Source organism: Saccopteryx leptura, chromosome 2, assembly GCF_036850995.1.
Source record: "Saccopteryx leptura isolate mSacLep1 chromosome 2, mSacLep1_pri_phased_curated, whole genome shotgun sequence".
Classification (NCBI taxonomy): Eukaryota; Metazoa; Chordata; class Mammalia; order Chiroptera; family Emballonuridae; genus Saccopteryx; species Saccopteryx leptura.
This window is the reverse complement of record NC_089504.1, coordinates 178,982,421-179,005,346: the sequence shown is the minus strand read 5'-3', so window position 1 is coordinate 179,005,346 and position 22,926 is coordinate 178,982,421. Positions and strand designations below refer to the sequence as shown.

The 22,926-nt window shown below is 41.2% G+C and overlaps 1 protein-coding gene and 1 pseudogene across 14 annotated transcripts in view; one reads left to right on the top strand and one right to left on the bottom strand.

Moving 5' to 3' along the window:
* The window catches only part of R3HDM2 (R3H domain containing 2), a 223,684-nt gene that overhangs the window by 154,008 nt on the left and 46,750 nt on the right, over positions 1-22,926 (bottom strand). The window lies entirely within an intron of this gene.
* LOC136393223 (small ribosomal subunit protein eS8-like) lies at positions 11,673-12,278 on the top strand (annotated as a pseudogene).

The window sequence follows — 22,926 nt, the reverse complement described above, 5'->3', positions numbered from 1 at the left end:
AAGAAGGGAGCTTTCGGGTCTACAGTAATGAGTGTTAGGGTCTGAGCTACAGTGCCCGCACCCACGCGGCTGAGGGATCACCGGAGGGCAGGCAGCAGCGGGAAACGGAAGCGTAGTTCTGTTGGCAGGGGCAGAAGCCGGCTGGCCACCACTGGGCTCAGGTTGTGAGCTCAGTCTTGCCCGGCTGGGGAGGAGGGGGCGTGCAAAAGCGGTCAAGCCCAGCTACCGGCAGCCTGTAATCCAGCCTGTGGGAGATGGGCGGGAACCCCGGAAAGGGTGGAAACCAGCCCCTGAGCAAGGACGCAGGAGCACAGCCTTGCCCCGCCCCTGGAACCCAGGCTTGTGGCCTGACTTGGGAGCCGGCTCCTCCCACGGGGATGGAGCCAAAAGCCGAGAACAGGCGGAGTTCCACTACTAAACTGAGCATGGGCACACAGTCCTGCCAGCTGGTAGAGCCAAGGCTAGCAGACATTCCATGAGCAGGCTCCTTCTGCAAGGGTGGGGCAAAAGCCCGGAAACAGACGGAGACCCGCAGCAAAGGTGCTCGCCAGTGCCCTCAGGACCAAGCATAAAGTCATCCACGGAGGCGCAGCAAAGGCCAAGGCCACCAAGGCTTGTGCACCCGAGCACGTAATCACAGCCTCCCGTGAAGAGAAAATGCGGAGGAAGAGAAATGCAATACAAATGAACCAAGAGAAATCCCCAGAAAAGGACCTAAACGAATCAGATATAACCAAATTACCAAATGCAGAGTTTAAAATAACGATTGTTAGGATGCTCAAAGATATCAGAACAACAATAGATGGTCATTACGAAAACCTAAATAAAGAGATAGCAAATATAAAAAAAGACATTGAAATAATAAAAAAGAATCAGAAATTACAAATACAATATCCGAAATAAAGAATACAATGGAAGGAATTAAAAGCAGGATGGATGAAGCGGAGAATCGAATCAGCGAGTTAGAGGACACAATAAATAAAGGCACGGAAGCAGAGCAGAAAAAAGAAAAGAGACTCAAAAAGTCTGAGGAAACTCTAAGAGAGCTCTGTGACAACATGAAGAGAAATAACATCCGCATCATAAGGGTTCCTGAAGAAGAAGAGAAAGAACAAGGGATAGTGACTTTGTTCAAACATATCATAGCTGAAAACTTCCCTCAAGGCAGAAAAACATCTCATATTTTCAGGAAGCACAGAGAACTCCATTAAGGAGAAACCCAAAGAAATCAACACCAAGACACATCATAATTAAAATACCAAAGCTAAATGATAAAGAGAAAATATTAAAAGCTGCTAGAGAAAAAAAGACTATCACCTACAAAGGAGCCCCCATAAGGATGACTTTTGACTTCTCAACAGAAACACTTGAGGCCAGAAGGGAATGGCAAGAAATATTCAAAGTAATGCAGAACAAGAGCCTACAACCAAGACTACTTTATCCAGCAAGGCTATCATTTAAAATTGAAGGAGAAATAAAAAGCTTTACAGACAAAAAAAAAAAACCTCAAGGAATTCACTGCAACCAAACCAAGGCTGCAAGAAATGCTAAGGGACCTGTTGTAAACAGATCAAAGGAGAAAAAGAATATAGCAAAAGAGGAATACAGTTTTAAAGAATAAAATGGCAATAAACAATTACATATCAATAATAACCTTAAATGTAAATGGATTAAATGATCCCATCAAAAGACATAGGGTAGCTGCATGGATAAGAAAACAGGACCCATACATATGCTGTATACAAGAGACACACCTTAAATCAAAAGATGCACACAGACTGAAGATAGAAGGATGGAAAAAAATATTTCACGAAAATGGAAATGAAAAAAAAAGCTGGGTAGCAATACTTATATCAGACAAAATGAACTTTAAAACAAAGACCATAGTTAGAGATAAAGAAGGTCACTACATAATGATAAAGGGAGCAATCCAAAAGGAAGATATAACCATTAAAAATACGCACCTAGGCCCTGGCTGGTTGGCTCAGTGGCAGAGCGTCGGCCTGGTGTGCAGAAGTCCCGGGTTCGATTCCCAGCCAGGGCACACAGGAGAAGCGCCCATCTGCTTCACCACCCCTCCCCCTCTCCTTTCTTTCTGTCTCTCCCTTCCCCTCCTGCAGCCGAGGCTCCACTGGAACAAAGATGGCCCGGGTGCTAGGGATGGCTCCTCGACCTCTGCCCCAGGCGCTAGAGTGGCTCTGGTTGCAACAGAGCGACACCCCGGAGGGGCAGAGCATCACCCCCTGGTGGGCAGAGCGTCGACCCCTGGTGGGCATGCCAGGTGGATCCCGGTCGGGCGCATGCAGGAGTCTGTCTGACTGTCTCTCCCCGTTTCCGGCTTCAGAAAAATACAGAAAAAAAAAAATACACACCTAATATAGGAGCACCTAAATATATAAAGCAGACTTTGATGGATTTAAAAGGCGAGATCAACAGCAATACTATAATAGTAGGGGATTTCAATACCCCATTAACATCATTAGAAAGATCCTCAAGAAAGAAAATTAACAAAGAAACAGCAGACTTAAAGGACATATTGGATCAATTCGATTTAATAGATATCTGCAGAACCTTTCACCCTAAAACAGCAGAATATACATTCTTTTCAAGCGCTCATGGTACATTCTCTAGAATAGACCCCATATTAGGGCACAAAAGCGGTCTCAACAAATTTAAGAAGATTGAAATCATATTGAGCACTTTCTCTGATCACAATGGCATTAAACTAGAAATCAACCACAACAGAAAAACTGAAAAACATTCAAACACTTGGAAACTAAATAGCATGTTATTAAATAACGAATGGGTTAACAATGAGATCAAAGAAGAAATTTAAAAATTCCTAGAAATGAATAATAATGAGCATACAACAACTCAAAATTTATGGGACACAGCGAAAGCAGTCCTGAGAGGGAAGTTTATAGCATTACAGGCATACCTCTAGAAGCTAGAAAAAGCTCAAATAAACAACTTGACCCTACATCTAAAAGAACCAGAAAAAGAACAGCAAGTAAAGCCCAGATGTAGTAGAAGGAAGGAAATAATAAAGATCAGAGAGGAAATAAATGACACAGAGGCTAAAGAAACTATACAGAAGATCAATGAAACCAGGAGCTGGTTCTTTGAAAAGGTAAACAAGATCGATGAACCTTTAACCAGACTCACCAAGAAAAAAAGAGAGAAGACTGAAATAAATAAAATTAGAAATGTGAGTGGAGAAATAACAACTGACACAACAGAAATACAAATTATTGTAAGAAAATACCATGAAGAACTGCATGCCAAAAAACTAGACAACCTAGATGAAATGGACAAATTCGTTGAAACATACAATCTTACAAAAATCAATCTGGAAGAATCAGAAAACCTAGACAGACCAATTACAACAAATGAGATTGAAACAGCTATCAAAAAACTCCCAAAAAAGAAAAGTCCTGAGCCTGATTGCTTCACAAGTGAATTCTACCAAATATTCAAAGAAGAACTAACTCCTATCCTTCTCAAGCTATTTCAAAAAATTCAAGAGAAAGGAAGACTTCCAAACTCCTTTTATGAGGCGAGCATAATTCTGATTCCAAAACCAGGCAAAGACAACACAAAAAAAGGACATTATAAGCCAATATCCCTGATGAATTTAGATGCAAAAATCCTCAACAAAATATTAGCAAACCCGATCCAGCAATATGTGAAAAAAATCATATACCATGATCAAGTGAGATTTATTCTTGGGAGGCAAGGCTGGTACAATATTCGCAAATCAATCAATGTGATTCATCACATAAACAAAAGGAAGGAGAAAAACCACATGATAATTTCAATAGATGCAGAAAAAGCATTTGCTAAAATCCAGCACCCGTTCATGATCAAAACTCTCAGCAAAGTGGGAATACAGGGAAAATACCTCAACATGATAAAGGCCATCTATGACAAACCCACAGCCAACATCATACTCAATGGGCAAAAAGTAAAAGCAATCCCCTTAAGATCAGGAACAAGGCAGGGGTGCCCCTTTCACCACTCTTATTCAACATAGTTCTGGAAGTCCTAGCCACAGCAATCAGACAAGAAAAAGAAATAAAGGGCATCTAAATTGGAAAAGAAGAAGTAAAATTATCATTATTTGCAGATGATATGATATTGTATATAGAAAACCCTAAAGTCTCAGTCAATAAACTACTAGACTTGATAAATGAATTCGGCAAGGTGGCAGGATATAAAATCAATACTCAGAAATCAGAGGCATTTTTATACACTAACAATGAAGTGTCAGAAAGAGAAATCAAGGAATCAATCCCCTTTACCATTGCAAACAAAAAAAATAAAGTACCTAGGAATAAATTTAACCAGGGAGATTAAAGACTTGTACTGGGAAAATTATAAAACATTGATAAAAGAAATCAGGGAAGATACGAACAAGTGGAGGCATATACCGTGCTCATGGTTAGGAAGAATAAACATGATTAAAATGTCTATATTACCCAAAGCAATTTATAAATTCAATGCAATACCGATTAAAATACCAATGACTTACTTCAAAGATAAAAAACACATATTCTAAAAATTTATATGGAATCAAAAGAGAACACAAATAGCCTCAGCAATTTTGAAAAGGAAGAATAAAGTGGGAGGTATCACACTTCCGGATATCAAATTATATTATAAGGCCACTGTACTCAAAACAGCATGGTACTGGCATAAGAACAGGCATATAGATCAATGGAGCAGAACTGAGAACCCAGAAATAAACCCACACTTTTATCAACAACTGATATTTGACAAAGGAGATAAGAGCGTGCATTGGAGTAAAGACCACCTCTTCAACAAATGGTGTTGGGAAAATTGGACAGCTACCTGCAAAAAAATGAAACTAGACCACCAACTTACACTACTCACAAAAATAAACTCAAAATGGATAAAAGACTTAAATGTAAGCCATGAAACCATAAGCTTCTTAGAAGAAAACATAGGCAGTAAGCTCTCTGACATCTCTCGCAGCAATATATTTGCTGATTTATCTCCACAGGTAAGTGAAATAAAAGTCAGGATAAACAAATGGGACTTTATCAAACTAAAAAGCTTCTGCACAGCTAAAGACAATAAGAACAGAATAAAAAGACAAACTACACAATGCGAGAATATATTTGACAATGTGTCTGATAAGGGGTTAATAACCAAAATTTATAAAGAACTTGTAAAACTTAATACCAGGAAGACAAACAATCCAATCCAAAAATGGGCAAAAGAAATGAATAGACAGTTCTCCAAAGAGGACACACAGATGGCCAATAGGCATATGAAAAAATGCTCAACATCACTAATGATTAGAGAAATGCAAATTAAAACCACAATGAGATATCGTCTCACACCAGTCAGAATGGCGCTCATCAATAAAACAACACAGAATAAGTGCTGGCGAGGATGTGGAGAAAAGGGAACCCTCCTGCACTGCTGGTGGGAATGCAGACTGGTGCAGCCACTGTGGAAAACAGTATGGAGATTCCTCAAGAAATTAAAAATTGAACTGCCTTTTGACACAGCTATACCACTGTTAGGAATATACCCCAAGAACACCATAGCACTCTTTGAAAAGAAAAAATGCATCCCCATGTTTATGGCAGCATTGTTCACAATAGCAAAGATCTGGAAACAGCCCAAGTGTCCGTCAGAGGATGAGTGGATTAAAAAGCTTTGGTATATATATACTATGGAATACTACTCAGCCATTAGAAATGATGACATAGGATCTTTTACAACAACATGGATGGGCCTTGATAACATTATACTGAGCGAAATAAGTAAATCAGAAAGAACTAAGAACTATATGATTCCATACATAGGTGGGACATAAAAATGAGACTCAGAGACATGGACAACAGTGTTGGAGATACAGGGTGAGGGGAGGAGAGGGAGGGGGTTGGGGGAGGGGAGGGGCACAAAGAAAACCAGTTAGATGGTGACAGAAGACAATTCCATCAATGTCACCGCATTAAAATTAATCAAAAAAAAAAAGAATGTGTCTCATGGCTAATTCAGACAGTTAGAAGAATAGTATAAGGATGCTAATTCTGCTTCTCAGGCCACATCCTGCAAAAGGGGCCCCAAGCAAATTGGTGATTTGGCTCCTCTGATTTTGCCAATTGGATTTAAAAAAAAAATAGGTCAGGAACGCCCTGAAATGGAACTAACAATATATGAGCATAAGTGTAAAGGACTTTTAGATACTAGAGCTGATGTATCTGTAATTGCTAAGCTACACTGGCCTCCTTCCTGGACCACTCATGCAGCAGCCACAGAATTACAAGGTATAGGGCAGAGTAAATCCCCTCAACAAAGTTCTAGTTTTCTACATTGGGAAGATTAAGAAGGTCGTTCTGGATTTTTTAAGCCTTATGTGCTCCCTGGATGGCCAATCAATTTGTGAGGTAGAGATGTTTTGAAAAATATGGGAGTGTTGCTTGTCAGTCCTAATGGTTTAGTCAGTACTCAGATGCTTGATCGAGGATTTTTGCCCACCAAGGGTCTAGGGAAAGAACAGCGAGGAATTCTCACCCCCATAGAAGTGGCACCCAATACCAGAAGGTGTGGATTAGGATATCAAAATTTAGCATAGGGGCTTGGGTAGCTCCTGCTACCTCAATAATGCATTGTGCAGACCCAATTACTTGGAAATCAGATAATCCTATATGGGTAGACCAATGGCCCGTTTCTCAGGAGAAACTTAGGGCAGCTGCTCAATTGGTACAAGAGCAGCTACAGCTTGGGCACATTGAACCATCTAATAGCCCATGGAATACACTTTCATATTTTGATCTTGTTGCCTCCTAGATTATCAAGGGGCATAGGCGACCCTTACAGCTTATAGGGTTTGAGCCTCAAAATTATTGTTGCTCCTTTTTTCAAAGGATCAACAACAATGACTCTGGGAAACTTACACTAAATGGCAAATCGCTCTTGCAAATCAATGGACAACTTTATACTGAAACTGTCAACTTAAAATTAGCTCAAAGTCTAAAATTATATGACATCATAGCTTTTCAGCATTTGCCATATTCCCCCTTTAATCTATATACAGACAGCAAATATTTACTTATGGTGTTTCCACTATAAAGACTGCTGTCTTAGGGACAAATGCTGATGAACTATTTCAGCAGTTCCTCCTTCTTCAAAGACTTGTATGTCAACATAGAGCTCCATGATTCATAAGACATACTCGAGCTCACTCCATGCTTCCTGGAGCTTTAAGCACAAGGGAATGCCCTTTTTTTTCTTCTTTTTTTCTTTTTTTTTTTTGTATTTTTCTGAAGTTGGAAATGGGCAGGCAGTCAGACAGACTCCCGCATGTGCCCGACCGGGATCCACCCGGCACGTCTACCAGGGGGGAATGCTCTGCCTATCTGGGGTGTTGCTCCGTTGCAACCAGAGCCATTCTAGCACCTGAGGCAAAGGCCACGGGGCCATCCTTAGCACCCGGGGGTGGCTTTGTTCCGGTGGAGCCTTGGCTGTGGGAGGGGAAGAGAGAGACAGAGAGGAAGGAGAGGGGGAGGGGTGGAGAGGCAGATGGGCGCTTCTTCTGTGTGCCCTGGCCGGGAATAGAACCCGGGAATCCTGCACACCAGTCCGATGCTCTACCACTGAGCATACCGGCCAGGGCCTAGGAATGCCCTTGTTGATCAAGCTACCCAAAAGAAAATTATTTGGAGCAACCATGACAGATTGAGCAATTCAGTCTCATACTATTCATCACCAGAATGCTGCAGCCCTGTGTAAACAGTTTCAGCTTTCTCGGGAAGCAGCATGGCAGATTGGGAAATCCTGTCCAAGGCGTCCTATACTATTACAATCTGCCCCTTCATTTGGAGTTAACCCTCAAGGACCCCTACCAGGACAACTGTGGCAAATGGATGTTACTCATATACCTTCATTTGGCAAACAGTCCTATGTCCACGTTACAGTGGATACATATTGTGGATTTATAGTAACCTCTGTCAGAACAGAAGAGGCTGCTAATCATGTTATAGCTCATTGTCTGCATGCATTGTTCTATTATTGGATTTCCTAAACTGGTTAAACTGAAAATGCTCCTGCATATGGAGCAAAAGCATTTACTGTATTTTGTCATTCTTACAATCTTTAAAGTTAAGGTATTATGAAAGTGTACCCAGCAAATATTTTAAGGTCAATTTAAAAAAATTTAAAAGGGGGTAGTCATATCCTGGAACTCCTACGGGTCTACTATATCATGCTTTTTATTTAAAAAAATAATAATTTAAATTTCTTTTGAATGCTGATGAACAGGAGATGCCAAATCTTTTTCACCTGCAAACTACTACCTTCTTTATTTGATCCAGCTAATAACACTGTTTTGTCTTTTTCCAAATAGCTCCAGATATATGGAAAAGATTTATATAGGTGGATGGGGATCCTCAAACCCCTCAGCGAGATCTTCTGAGCATGGCTTTTAAGATACCTAGAGGCAGAAAAAGCCCAATAGATATCAGGGGAACTACCAGCTTTTAGGATACGCCCTTAAAGGCTCCAACGCCCCAAAGGGGTCTCATAGGATGCCATCGGGGTCCTGCTTCAATAGTGGAAAGGAAGGTCATTGAGCTAAAGCCTGCCAGACTTACATGCCTCTGCTCTGAGGAAACAGGGACACTGGAAGGTAGGCTTCCCCCTCGCTCCTCTAAGGGAGGGTTCAGTCTCTTCCAGACCTGCTCCAGCCACCTATGACCTAACCTTGCCCAGAATGCTGGGGTTTGCCACTGAAGGCTGAAGGTGCCCAGGGCCGTCAGCCCTATCTACGACACTGTGGACGAGCCTAGGGTATTTCTTCCAAGAAGCAGGTAAACTAATCTCATTTGCACAAGGGCCACTTAACTATGTCTTACCTGAATAGTCAGGTTTTTTATTCTTCCCTCGGAGATCTCTGTTGTGGGTGTTGATAGTCCTATTTTCTGCTGCTTTGTTTAATATATAGTGTTTCCTTTATTCCTCCTACCTCAATGCCCCACTCATATTTCAGGCTGGGACCTACTCCTAATTTAGAGCTCTCTTTCCCCCTTTTGCCAACTTCTATTATGAATCTACCTTTGCCACCCAGCTTAGTGTATCCCAAGGTTCTCTTTACCAAGCCACAGTCACAGAGCTCCAGGGAAAAGCAACCTGGTCTCATCTCTCCAGGCAGAGGAGAACAGAAGTTCCATATCCACACATGCTGCAGATGGCTTTTCCAGTCTACCTGAATCATTACCAGCTAGAAGCAGCAGTCATTGGGACTTGGACGTGAGCTGCAAAGTATAGAATTGTGACAACAATTCCAGTGCCATGTGGACTTTTCCTGGACTCCTGCTCCTTGTGACAGCTCATAACAGACTGAACTGGGGTTGGGTTGCATTTTTCAGGGATTTGGCATGGTGTTGGGGCCAACTTGGACTTGGTGAACATGTTAAGGACACTACTCTTTTATGGATTCTTGCTGTATTGGCCAAGAGTTTGCTTAAAGGCTTTAATAACTGTAAAAAAAAAACAAAATAGAAGACTAGATAAAGAAGATGTGGCACATATACACCATGGTATACTATTCAGCCATAAGAAATGATGACATCGGATCACTTACAACAAAATGGTGGGATCTTGATAACATTATACGGAGTGAAATAAGTAAATCAGAAATAAACAAGAACTGCAGGATTCCATACATTGGTGGGACATAAAAACGAGACTAAGAGACACGGACAAGAGTGTGGTGGTTACGGGGGGCGGGAGGAGGGAAGGAGGGAGAGGAGGAGGGGTACAAAGAAAACTAGATAGAAGGTGATGGAAGACAATCTCTCTTTGGGTGATGGGTATGCAACAGAATTGAATGACAAGACAACCTGGTCATGTTTTCTTTGAATATATGTACCCTGATTTATTGATGTCACCCCATTAAAATAAAAATTTATTTATTAAAATAAAAAAAATTTTAAAAAAAGAATTAAAAAAAAAAAAAGATTACCCAAAGAAAGTCACAAAGCCCAGGAAACAAAGAACTCACCATCTAAATAGTAACCAACCAAGAGTGCTGGAAAATAAAATCCACTGGAGTACTTACTAATATTAAGGGTTAATTTATAGCCTCTTAATCCTTTTTTTGTTTTTATTTTTTATTTTTGATAAAGGCAAGGAGAGAAAGACAGGAACATTGAGCTGCTCCTGTATGTTCCCCACCGAGAATCAAACTGGCAACCTCTTCACTAGGGACGACTTTCCAACCAACAGAGCTATCTGGCCAGGGTTTTTATTTATTGATTGATTTTTAGACAGACAGAGAGAGGAAGGGAGGAAGAGGGGAGGAGAAGGGAAGCATTCATTTATTACTCTACTCAGTTGTTTATTCATCGGTTGCTTCCCGTGTGTGCCCTGACCAAGGATCAAACCTGCAACCTTGTATTTTCGGGAAGATGCTCTCACCAACTGAACTAACTGGCCAGGGTGTCCCTTTATCCTTTAAAAACATATTTTTAAGTAACTGATTTTTCCTCTCATTATAAGAAAAATCTATGTTCTTTGTAAATAAAAGATAAGCAAAAAGAAAATAAAAATCATCCTGCTACCTTCTGCGTAACATTTTGCCTCACTAAATATTAAGTCCTTTGAGGGCAGCTCATTTCTCAAAGGAACACTGGTCCCTCTCTTCTAGAACTCATCTATGGAAGTCCCAGCAAGAAAAAAAGGATGTTAGGAGGAAGTACATACAATTAATTCAGTAAGAGTAATAAGCAGATTTGTTTTTCAATTTTCAACATTTCACCATTTGTATAAACTCAGGATCAGAAAAAATATACATTGCATTTTTATGGGTTTTTCTTGATTTACAATAATTTTATGGCATTTTTTCAAGTGTTCTTAAAACTTCTTACAATAGTAGCAATGAAGTCCTATATTTTCGATCGCCAAATCAGGTAGTAAATACTGTACTTCATATTCACCACATATGCAGTTAGAGGAGGGGAGACAGTGAGACAGACTCTGCATGTGCCCCAACCCGGGATCCATCTGGCAATCCATCTGGGATCAACTCTCAAATCAACTGAGCTACCCTCAGCACGGGGCAGAAACTTGAATCAATAGAGCCACTGGCTGCGGGAAGGGAAGAGGGAGAGAAGGAGAGAGGAAGAGAAGCAAACAGTCACTTCTCTTGAGTGCCCTGACCAGGAATCGAACCTGGAATGTCCATATGCTGGATGACGCTCTATCCACTGAACCAACCGGCCAGGGCCTTGTTCTTTTAGATTATATTTAAATTAATCAAAATAACCATTCCTTTTATTTGCTAGTTCTTATGTTAAGGTCCTACCCAACTCCAACAGATTTTCACATTTCATGTACAGTGAAATGTACAATAACGCCTGACCTGTGGTGGCACAGTGGATAAAGCATCAACCTGGAACGCTGAGGTAGCCGGTTTGAAACCCTGGGTTTGCCCGGTCAAGGCACATATGGTTGTTGATGGCTTCCTGCTTCTCCTCCCGTTCTCTCTCTCTCCCCCCTTTCCTTTCTCTCTCTCTCTCTCTCTCTTTCTCTTTCCCCCCTTTCTAAAAAAAGGAATAAACAACAACAACAACAAATGTACAATAACAAGTTTCTTCTCAAAATATCCTATACTCGCTCTTTTCAGTCGGGGCTGAGCCATGAGCACCTCTTGGGACAACTGGCACAAGCACCACAAGACCAGTGGCAAGAGAAAGCCCTGCCACAGAAAGTGAAAATATGAGCCGAGAGGCCCTGCTGCCAGCACTAAGATTAGTCCCTACTGCATACACACAGTCAGCATGCAGGAAAGCAACAAGAGGTATGTAGACAATTTCTCCTGGGGCTCTGAGTGTTGTATGTGCAAAACAAGGATTACTGATGTAGTCTACAATGCATCCAAGAATGAATGGTCCCCACTAATACCATAGTAAAGAATTACCTCATGCTACCGACAACTCACAGTACCAACACATTGGTAGGAGTCCCACTAAATACTGCCCCTGAGCCCCAAGAAGGGCACCAAGCTGACTCCTGAGGAGGAAGAGATTTTAAACAAAAAAACGATCCAAGAAAATCCAGAAATATGATGAAAGGAAAAAGAATGCCAAAATCAGCCATCTTCTGGAAGAGCAGTGCCAATAGGCAAGCTTCTTGCATGTACGGCCTCAAGACCAGGCCAGTGTGCCCAACCAGATGGCTATGTGCTAGAAGGCAAGGGGCTGGAGTTCTAGCTAAGGAAAACCAAGGCCCAGAAAGGCAAATAATCCCCTTCCCTCCTATCTTAGCTCATGTAATAAAGATGTTTACTGTTCTAATGTGCGTGTGTGTGTATCCTACACTAATCTGAATTCACAATTCACACATATGCAAAGCAATTCCAGAGTCATAAAATTCACCCACAAGTTACCCCCAAGTGTAATGCTCACCTAATCTCTATCTCAGATGTATCCCCTCCTCTATCCAAGTGAAGTACAAGAACTATACTTATCAAGCATAATTTGTGCAAAGGGGAAAAAATAGTGGATAGCCTTCAGCAATTCACCTAAGAAAGGAAAAAATTTATCCCTTTCACACCCAGAGCCTAGGCTCTGACAAGTTTTCAGCAACAGTAAAATAAAATTCTCAGAATAGTTCTGACTTTTCACTGAACTGTGTCTTAATGAAGTAGTCTGGGCATCAGTGCAAAAATTAATTTGAAGCTACATTTCTTCTTCCTTACTCTGAAAAGCTGAATATTGTCTGTCTTAACTATTTGAATCCCCAGAGATTTCAATTCTGCAGGAGCTCTACATGGTTCTAAATTTAGCCAAGTAAAAGAAATGGTTGGAAGGCATGCAATTCATTTTAATATCTGCACTTTTATGTTGCTAGGCAGCTAATTTCTTAAGTAATCTTAAAGCAGTCATCCACATAAAATAATAAATACATATAAACCATATAATCAACAAATAGATTAGTGCCGGTGTTAAGTAAAACGTTATCTATAGCTTGTAGACATGACCAATTTCCCTCCTTCAAAAATATATTCTACGTTTCCACAGAGATGATAATAGGCAGGATCCTACGTATTTCAACATAACATGCTAATAGCACATTATTCCTTTCCTTACACCTTATTTATCTGTTTCCACATCAAAGAAACTTACAGATAGCTTCATGGGTTTCACCTTCAGTGCACGTTTTTGTAGAGGAGACTGCTATGTCTGGTTTCATACAGCATCCTAGACAGATATTCTCAATCTGTTGGACCACAGTGATTGGGGTGTACCAGATTCCAATTCTAAGGCTAAGTCTATTTTGGATTTTCTAAAACACTAGACCTCACAAGGAGCCATAAAACCATACTCCAACAGAAATGTTCAACACAACAAACACCCTAACTTCATGTCATTTCCTAGACTGTACTGAACTGACAGACCAATATGCAAAATGTATATAGAGATGAATACAAGTTTGATTCAAAGCACAAAGTATATATAAAAGTTCTGGTTTAGAACTTTCCCTTTCTAAGGAGATTTTAATTCAGACATTAGAAGATACAAAGAGGAAAAAAACCCTTAAGTGACTACCTCACAGGAGGAAAAAGCCTGGATTACATGAAAGGGCATGAAAACTTGTTTTCACTTTCACAAGTCATCACCAAGTTAGGATAAAGAAAAATACAGATGGTCCCCAAATTATGATGCTTTGACTTAAGATTTTCAACTATATGACATGAAAGTGATACGCAGTCACTAGAAACCATAATTTGAATATTGATCTTTCCCCAGGCTAGTAATATGTAGTATGATACTCTCTCATGATGGTGGGTAGTGGCCATGAGATGATTTTGCCTAACTGCAGGATAATATGTAAGTGTTCTGAGCACATTTAAAGCAGGTAGGTTAAGCTAGGATGTTCAGTAGGTTAGATGTGTTAAATGCATTTTGATGTGTGATATTTTCAACTTTCAATGGGTTACTGGGTTATAAGCCTTTTGTAAATCAAGGTGCATCAGTACAATACCAATTTTCTGCTCAATACTCATCTGTCATAGCAAGTCATTATCAGTGCCTGTAACTCACTTTGTTCTGAGAAATAATTCAACTTAGACACTTTATTATTAAGCATATCTAGATCTTGGGTCTAGACTCCATTTTTTTTTTTTTACCAGAAGTAATTGAGCCCATGAAAATAGCAATGGATAGATAATTAAGAATGAGAAGCAATTTCCCGCTAAAGGAATCAAGGTTCCTTGCAGAAAGGATTGATTCCAGGTCTGGGAGTAAAATACAACATAAGCCTAAATCACCTTCTTGTGTCAGAGTGTAAGAAAAGTGCTCAAAACATACCTGTTCAAAAGAACATAGAATTCAGTTTGAAGGGGCTTCTATTGACCAAATTATGGCAATTGCTGTATTTAATACTGAATATAGTCAGTGTTTTTAATGTTTACAACAATGGACTGTAACATATTAAGTTTTTGTTGTTGTTGTTTTTTTTGTTTGTTTGTTTGGGGTTTTTTTGTATTTTTCTGAAGCTGGAAACGGGGAGAGACAGGCAGACAGACTCCCGCATGCGCCCGACCGGGATCCACCCGGCACACCCACCAGAGGCGACGCTCTGCCCACCAGGGGGCAATGCTCTGCCCCTCCGGGGTGTCGCTCTGCCACGACCAGAGCCACTCCAGCGCCTGGGGCAGAGGCCAAGGAGCCATCCCCAGCGCCCCGGCCATCCTTACTCCAATGGAGCCTTGGCTGCGGGAGGGGAAGAGAGAGACAGAGAGGAAGGAGGGGGTGGGGGTGGAGAAGCAAATGGGCGCTTCTCCTATGTGCCCTGGCCGGGAATCGAACCCGGGTCCCCCGCACGCCAGGCCGACGCTCTACTGCTGAGCCAACCAGCCAGGGCCCATATTAAGTTTTTAAAAATATCAAATCTGTAGTGATCATCAAAAACAAAAATAAAAAAAAGGAGGAGAAATCAAGTTCTTCTTTATAGACTAACACCAACTAGTAAATGCAGAAGAAATGAGAAAATCAACATTTTGCAACCACCAATATAATAACTGATTAGGTTATGGATGTTAAGGCCACTAGATAAAATACTGATGAAATGAAGAGTCACATAATCTTAACAGTATCATCCCTCAGACTGTTTTATAATTACAAAGGGGAAAAGGTACCTTTATGAAGAATAAATGTAGTTGACATCAACCTAAGTGATCAAACGTAGTAATACCAATAATACGACAAAGTGATACTATGTGCACAGTAAAATATACATCTTCTTGCCAAAACTGTTTAAGCTGAATCTAAACATGACATATCCAAATTGTAAAACATTCTTCAACAGAACTGGCTTTGGCTCTCCAAAATTATCAATGACATAAAAAAAAAAAGAAAAAGAAAAGAACTGCTCTGGATTAAAACATGACAATTAAATGCATGATCCCTGAATAAATCCAGGATTGGAAGGAAAGCTAGAAAGTAATATCGCAATTATTAAGATCATTGAGGATATCTTAGTACAGACTATATATAATTATATTACCCTAAAATAAGTACTTTAAATGTGATAATGAGTTTCATAATAGTATAGTGGTAATATAGAAAAACTTTGTTTTTAGGCAATATATACTTAAGAAATTTTGGGGTGAAGTTTCCTGATGTCTGTAATTTTCTAACATACTAAATAAAAATTCCTAATACACAATAAAAAATAATGTATATATATGTAGGTAGGAAAGGAATGAAAGAAGTAGAATGAAAAGGAGAAAGAAAACGAAAATTAGTGTGAGAGCCCATGTAGCAAAATAGTTAATAAATATAAGTAAAAGACATGTTGGTATTCATAGTATCACTTTCAACTTTTCTGTAGTTTGGAATTCTACAAATAAAAAATCTGGATTAAAAAAGAACAAGTAAACAGTCAGTGAAAAGAAGAAAGTAACCTATAAAGGAAAGCCCATTAGGTTATCATCAGACTTCTCGGCTGAAGAAACACTGTAAGTCAGAAGACAGTGTAGCTAAATATTCAAACAATGGAAAGACAAAAACTGTCAACCAAGGAATATATCCAACAAAGTTATTCTTTAAATATGAAGAAAAAATAAAGGCTTTTTCAGCAGAAGCTGAAGGAATTTATCAACAGAAAACCTCCATTGCAGGAAATACTTAAGGGGGTTATTCTATATGAAACAAAGGAAAAAACAAGGGTCACAAAACTATGAATAAAACCAACAACAAACTTACAGCATGAACAGGAATAATTTATGACAACAAAAACATAAAAGAAGATCCGGACCAGGTGCTGGTACAGTGGATAGAGCATCAGACGGGATACAGAGGACCCAGGTTTGAAACCCCAAGGTCACCAGCTTGAGTGCGGGCTCATCCAGCTTGAGGATGGATGGATTCACCAGCTTGAGCACAGAGTTGCTGGCTTGAGTGTGGGATCATAGACATGACCCCATGGTCACCAGCTTGAGCCCAAAGGTCACTGGCTTGAAGCCCAAGGTTGCTGGCTTAAGCCCAAGGTTGCTGGCTTGAGCAACGGCTCACTTGCTCTGCTGTAACTCCCTGGTCAAGGCACATATGAGAAAGCAGTCAATTAACAACTAAGGAGCCGCAACGAAGAATTGATGCTTCTCATCTTTCCTCCTTACTGTCTGTCTGTCCCTATCCCTCCCTCTCTTCTGACTTTGTCTCTGTAAAAAAAAAAAAAAAAAAAAAAAAAAAAACATAAAAGAGGAGAGGGTAGGTCTGAATTTGCAAGAGTACAGAGATCACACACATTCAAAAGAAAAAGGACTACTGTATATATAAAACTTTCTTTTTGATAAACGTAATGGTAACCACACACACACACACACACCTTAGACACACAGCTTTAAAAAAAAAGGAAACAGAGGAAAGTAGGAAATACCACCAAACAAAAACAACAGATAGAAAGAAAAAGGAAAAGAAACAATGGAGACACAGATCTACCAGAAAACAAAAGATAAAATGGCTACAGGAAATCCTCATACATCAATAATTACCCTACATGTGAATAAACTGAATTTACCAATTAAGAAGCACAGAATACCAGATTGGATCAAAAAACAAAACCCTATGCTGCCTTCGGGGGACACATCTAAGCTACAAAGACAAATTTAGACTTAAAGTGAAAGGGTGTAAAAGTTTCTCCAAGCAAAAAACATCCATAGAAAAATATACATAGCCATACTTATATCTAACAAAATAAACTTCAAGAAAACAAAGGTAACAAGAGACAAAGACGGACATTTTACACTAATAAAGGGGACACTACATCAAGAAGACATAACATTTCTTTTTTTTCTTTTTTTTTCTGAAGCTGGAAACGGGGAGAGACAGTCAGACAGACTCCCGCATGCGCCCGACCGGGATCCACCCGGCACGCCCACCAGGGGGCGATGCTCTGCCCCTCCGGGGCGTCGCTCTGCCACAACCAGAGCCACTCTAGCGCCTGGGGCAGAGGCCAAGGAGCCATCCCCAGCGCCCGGGCCATCTTTGCTCCAATGGAGCCTTGGTTGCAGGAGGGGAAGAGAGAGACAGAGAGGAAGGAGGGGGGGTGGAGAAGCAAATGGGTGCTTCTCCTATGTGCCCTGGCCGGGAATCGAACCCGGGTCCCCCGCACGCCAGGCCGACGCTCTACCGCTGAGCCAAGCGGCCAGGGCCGACATAACATTTCTTAATACACATGGACCCAATCAGAGCACCAAAATATATAAAGCAACTACTAACAGAACTTAAAGGAGACAGTAACAAAAACATAATCATAGATGGGGACCTTAATACTCCATTGACAGCGCTAGACAGACCAATCAAACAGAAAATCAATAAAGTATCAGCCTTAAATGACACATTGAACCAAATGGACATAATTTATATATATATATATACATATATATATATATATATATATATATTTTTTTTTTTTTTTTTACAGAGACAGAGAGAGAGTCAGAGAGAGGGATAGATAGGGACAGACAGGAACAGAGAGAGATGAGAAGCATCAATCATCAGTTTTTCATTGCGACTCCTTAGTTGTTCATTGATTGCTTTCTCACACGTGCCTTGACCATGGGCCTTCAGCAAACTGAGTAAAACCTTGCTCAAGCCAGAGACCTTGAGTCCAAGCTGGTGAGCTTTGCTCAAACCAGATGAGCCCGCACTCAAGCTGGCAACCTCGGGGTCTTGAACCTGGGTCCTCCACATCCCAGTCCTACACTCTATCCACTGTGCCACCACCTGGTCAGGAACGGACATAATTGATTTTTATTGAACCTTTCATCCCAGAATATGAGATTATACATTCTTCTCCAGTGCACACGGAACATTCTCAAGAACAGACCATATGATGGGTCACAAAACTAGACACAACAAATTCAAGAAGATTAAAATTATACCAAACACAATACTTTGAAATTAGAAATTAACTGCAAAAAGGAAAAAAAGAAACTTACAAATATGTGGAAATTAAACAACATACTACTAAAGAATGACTGGGTTAAAAAAAAACACAAAAGGTGAGATCAAAAGATATATAGAGACGGCCCTGGCCGGTTGGCTCAGTGGTAGAGCGTCGGCCTGGTGTGCAGAAGTCCTGGGTTCGATTCCCGGCCAGGGCACACAGGAGAAGCACCCATCTGCTTCTTCACCCCTCCCCCTCTCCTTCCTCTCTGTCTCTCTCTTCCCCTCCCACAGCCGAGGCTCCACTGGAGCAAAGATGGCCCGGCGCTGGGGATGGCTCCTCAGCCTCTGCCCCAGGAGCTAGAGTGGCTCTGGTCACAACAGAGCGACGCCCCGCATGAGCAGAGCATCGCCCCCTGGTGGGCGTGCTGGGTGGATCCCAGTCGGGCGCATGCAGGAGTCTGTCTAACTCTCTCTCCCCGTTTCCGGCTTCAGAAAAATACAGAAAAATAAATAAATAAAAAGAAAAAGAAAAAAAAAAGATATATAGAGACAAATAAGAATGACAGTGCAACATATCAAAATATCTGGGATGCAGTGAAAGCAGTAATAAGAGGGAAATTTTATATCATTATAGGTCTATCTCAAATCCCAAGTAAACAACCTAACATTACCTCTGAAAGAACCAGAAAAGAAAGAACAAAAGCAATCCAAAGTAAGAAGAAAGGAAATAATAAAAATCAGCAAAATGGAAATAGAGAACAAATAAACTACACTAAGAAAAAAAAAAGCCCTGGCTGGATAGCTCAGTTGGTTAGAGTGTCATCCCCAAGCATGGAGGTTGCTGGTTCAATCTCTGATCAAGGCACATTGTCTCTCTCCTGCTCTCTCTTTTTCTCTCTACAATCAATAAAATGAACTTTTTTAAAAAAAAATACAATTTGAAATAAAAAGAAAAACACATAAACAAAATCAGAAATAAAAGAAAAGTTACCAGACATCAGATATACAAAGGATTGTACTAGGATACTATGAAAGGTGATATGCCATCAAATTCAATAACCTAGAAGAAATGGATAACTTTCTAGAAATATATAATCTTCCTAGACCAAATCATGAAGAACTGGAAAACCTAAATGATAAACAGTGAGGAAAATGAAACAACCATCAAAAATCTCCCAAAGGAGGGAGGTGAAGGAGGGTATGGGGGGACAAATGGCCATAGAATTAGGCACCTGAAACTTGTATAATTAGGTTAACCAGTGTCACTCCAATAAATTCAATTTTTTTAAAAAACCTTCCAAAAAATAAGAAGTCCAGGACCAGATGGTTTCACTTATGAATTCTACCAAACAGTCAAAGAAGATTTTGGTAGCTATCCTCTTCAAACTGTTAAAAAAAAAATAGTAGAGGCAATAATACCTTCAAATATATATGTGTGTGTGTGTGTGTGTGTGTGTGTGTGTGTGTATATATATATATATATATAATTTATTCATTTTAGAGAGGGGAGATAGAAAGACAGAGAGAGAAAGAGAGACAGAAGGGGGGAGGAGCAGGAAGCATAAACTCCCATATGTGCCTTGATCAGCCAAGCCTGGGATATCGAACTGGTGACCTCAGTGTTCCAGATTAATGCTTTATCCACTGTGCCACCACAAACCAGATGAAGCAATACCTCCTAACACATATCTTATGAGACCAACATAACCCTGATACCAAAACCTGGCAAGAACAACATACACACAAAAAAACTACACACCAATATCTCTGATGAATACAGATTCAAAAATCCTAAACAAAATACTAGCAAAACAAATACAATAATACATTTACAAATAATATATCACAATCAAATGGGGTTTACTCCAGGGGCACAAAAATGGTTCAACATACACAAATCAACCGATGTAATACACCACATTAACAAAACAGGATAAAAGTCATATGATTTTATCAATAGACACAGAAAAAGCATTTGAGAAAAATACAACTTCCATTTACAATAAAAACACTCAATAAAATAGATATAGAAGTACCTCAACATAATAAAGGCAATACATGACAAACCCTCAGCCAATATCATATTCAATGGTGAAAAACTGAAAGCTTTTTCTCTAAAACCAGGAACAAGACAAGGATGTTCGCTCTGACACTCTTATTCAACATAGTTCTGGGAGTCCAGAACAATATAGTTCTGATAGCCAGAGTAATCAGGCAAGAAAAAGAAATAAAAGGCATCCAAATTGGGAAAAAAGAAGTAAAAGTGTCACTTTCTGAAGATGACATGATTCTGTATAAAGACTTCACCAAAAAACAATTAGAGGAGATTCTAAGATGATGACAGAGTAGGCGGATGTTCCAACTGCCTCCTCCCAGGACCAAACTGAATTACAACTTAATTTAAGAACAATCATCTTGAAAAACCACCTTTGGACTACACAAAGAGAAGTCTATAACCAAGGATCACAGAAGCCACGAGACTGGTAGGAAGGGTGAAGACACAGAGAAGGGCTGCCCTACTCCCAGGAACTAGCAGTGACAGAGGGTCCAGAGGAACTCTCACTGAAGGGAGGTTTGCCCTGAGAGGTGAAGGGTCCTAAGTCCCAGGCTGGGTGCCACAGCCTAGAGCCCCAGAGCCTTGAAGAGGTGCCCACACAGCATTTGGTGGTGAAAAGAGCTGAGGTTTCTGGATGTGAGAAAGGGATAGGAGCTCTGGCAAATGCAAGCTTCATCTTAAAGGGCCACCACAGAAAATCTTATTCACAGCCACTTATCTGAGACTCCAGGTGGGGAAGAGCTGGGAGGACTAGAGTTACATGAGAAAAGTGTGAAGTTGGAGGCCCAGGGAGAGACACTGTGGGGGACAGCAACTGGAGCCCCTGTGCTGAGCCATTCTTCAATACTGCAGTCTTTCTTGGATGGAGCAGTACCCTTTGAGTGGCATCAGCCTGGAGGAAAACAACTGCTCCACCCTTGGGGATCTCTCCTGCCCCACCCTATGGAGACTTGGCCATTCTGAGAAGTCAGCCAGCAAGCAGGGGATGCATCAATGACTCAGTCTGCTGGCTCTGAGGCTAGAGTTTTTCACCACATGCCCCCGAGTCTATGACTGGTGCTTCCACCTCATGGGAGACTCACTATAAACTGTTTGGACTGCGAGCAGACCACACCTCTGGGTCTCAGAGGCCACCCTACTGAGGTCTGTGATAAAATGTCTGTGGACAACTGACACCTACAGCTGAGGGGTAGAGTCACACCTACCACCCTTCCTAATCCCTGAATTGCCCCAGGCTCTAGACTCTACCAAAGGTTTTTTCAGTGGTCGAGCCCAACAAGCAGCCAGTAAACAGAAGCTGCTAGAGGCAGGCTCAGAAAACCTTGGCCTTTTCTGGAATTTACTCCAGGCCCAGTGTGGGTAAAAGCCAGCCTAGGTGTGTGGCTTGGTATTTCCATACGCACCAGGGCCCAGCAGAGGCAGCCACAAACTCTGGATTGCTTATAGCTCCAAGAAGGTTTCTGAGGGCCAGTCACAGGCAGTGTCCCCAACGGGTCTGCACCAGGTTCCCTACAGGGAGGCCCGGGGCTGGCACATCCAGTGGCCAGCTGTGGATAGCATCTGTTCAGAACCTAACAACCCTTGCTGGTGCCATATCCTAAAGAAGGGTTCCTCACATCGGGCCCATCTGAGGAGAGTTCCACTTTCTGTGATCAGCACCAGCACAGCGGCTCATTTGCATTGGACAGGGTGGAGCTTCACAGTCAGTCAGCCTCAGTGCTGGATATCCTGCCCCACTGGGCTAGGTTCCACAGGGGGAAGAGAGAGGCTTGGAGCATGAACATTTAAAGTTTGGGTCCCCGCGAGCCTGTTATTGGGTCTGGTCGAGCGGCTTAGCCACTCTCTCTGGGGGCACAGTCAGCCCCAGGGAAGGATTGGATTCTCTCAGTCTTCCTCCCTGAGCCCAAGGTCTCACCAGCTGAAAGAACTTCTGCAGAGGGGACTGTTCGCTCCACTCAATCTGAACCTGCTGCTCACCTTGCTGGGGAGAAATAAAATTTGAGTATTCAGTAGTGGCTGAGGGATTAGACTTTGGAGTAGCGGCTGCTCTCCCCATACTGAACTCCTGACCAAGAGAACCCTGAAGTAGGGGGTCCCACTAATGATGTATTCTCAGCCTCAACAGCCCTAACCCACCAACCTTGCAACATGTAGATAGGGTTGGTTGGGTGAGGCCAGTCTGAGCCCACACTACAGTATTTCTACAGAAGACTCTGTGGAAAGACCAGGCAGCTTCAAGAGAAGGTGGAGCAGCTGAAAAGTGAAGGCAAATTTTACAGAACTTGGGACTTTCATACAGCTGCTGTCATCTCTAAGCAGGAGGAAGCTAATCCTTATAAGGATATTGGCCCCTCCCACACTACCCAGGCACAGAAAAAACAGACACAAACAGCAAACAGAGTAGTAGCTCCAGACAGGTATCACACGGCAGGTTACAAA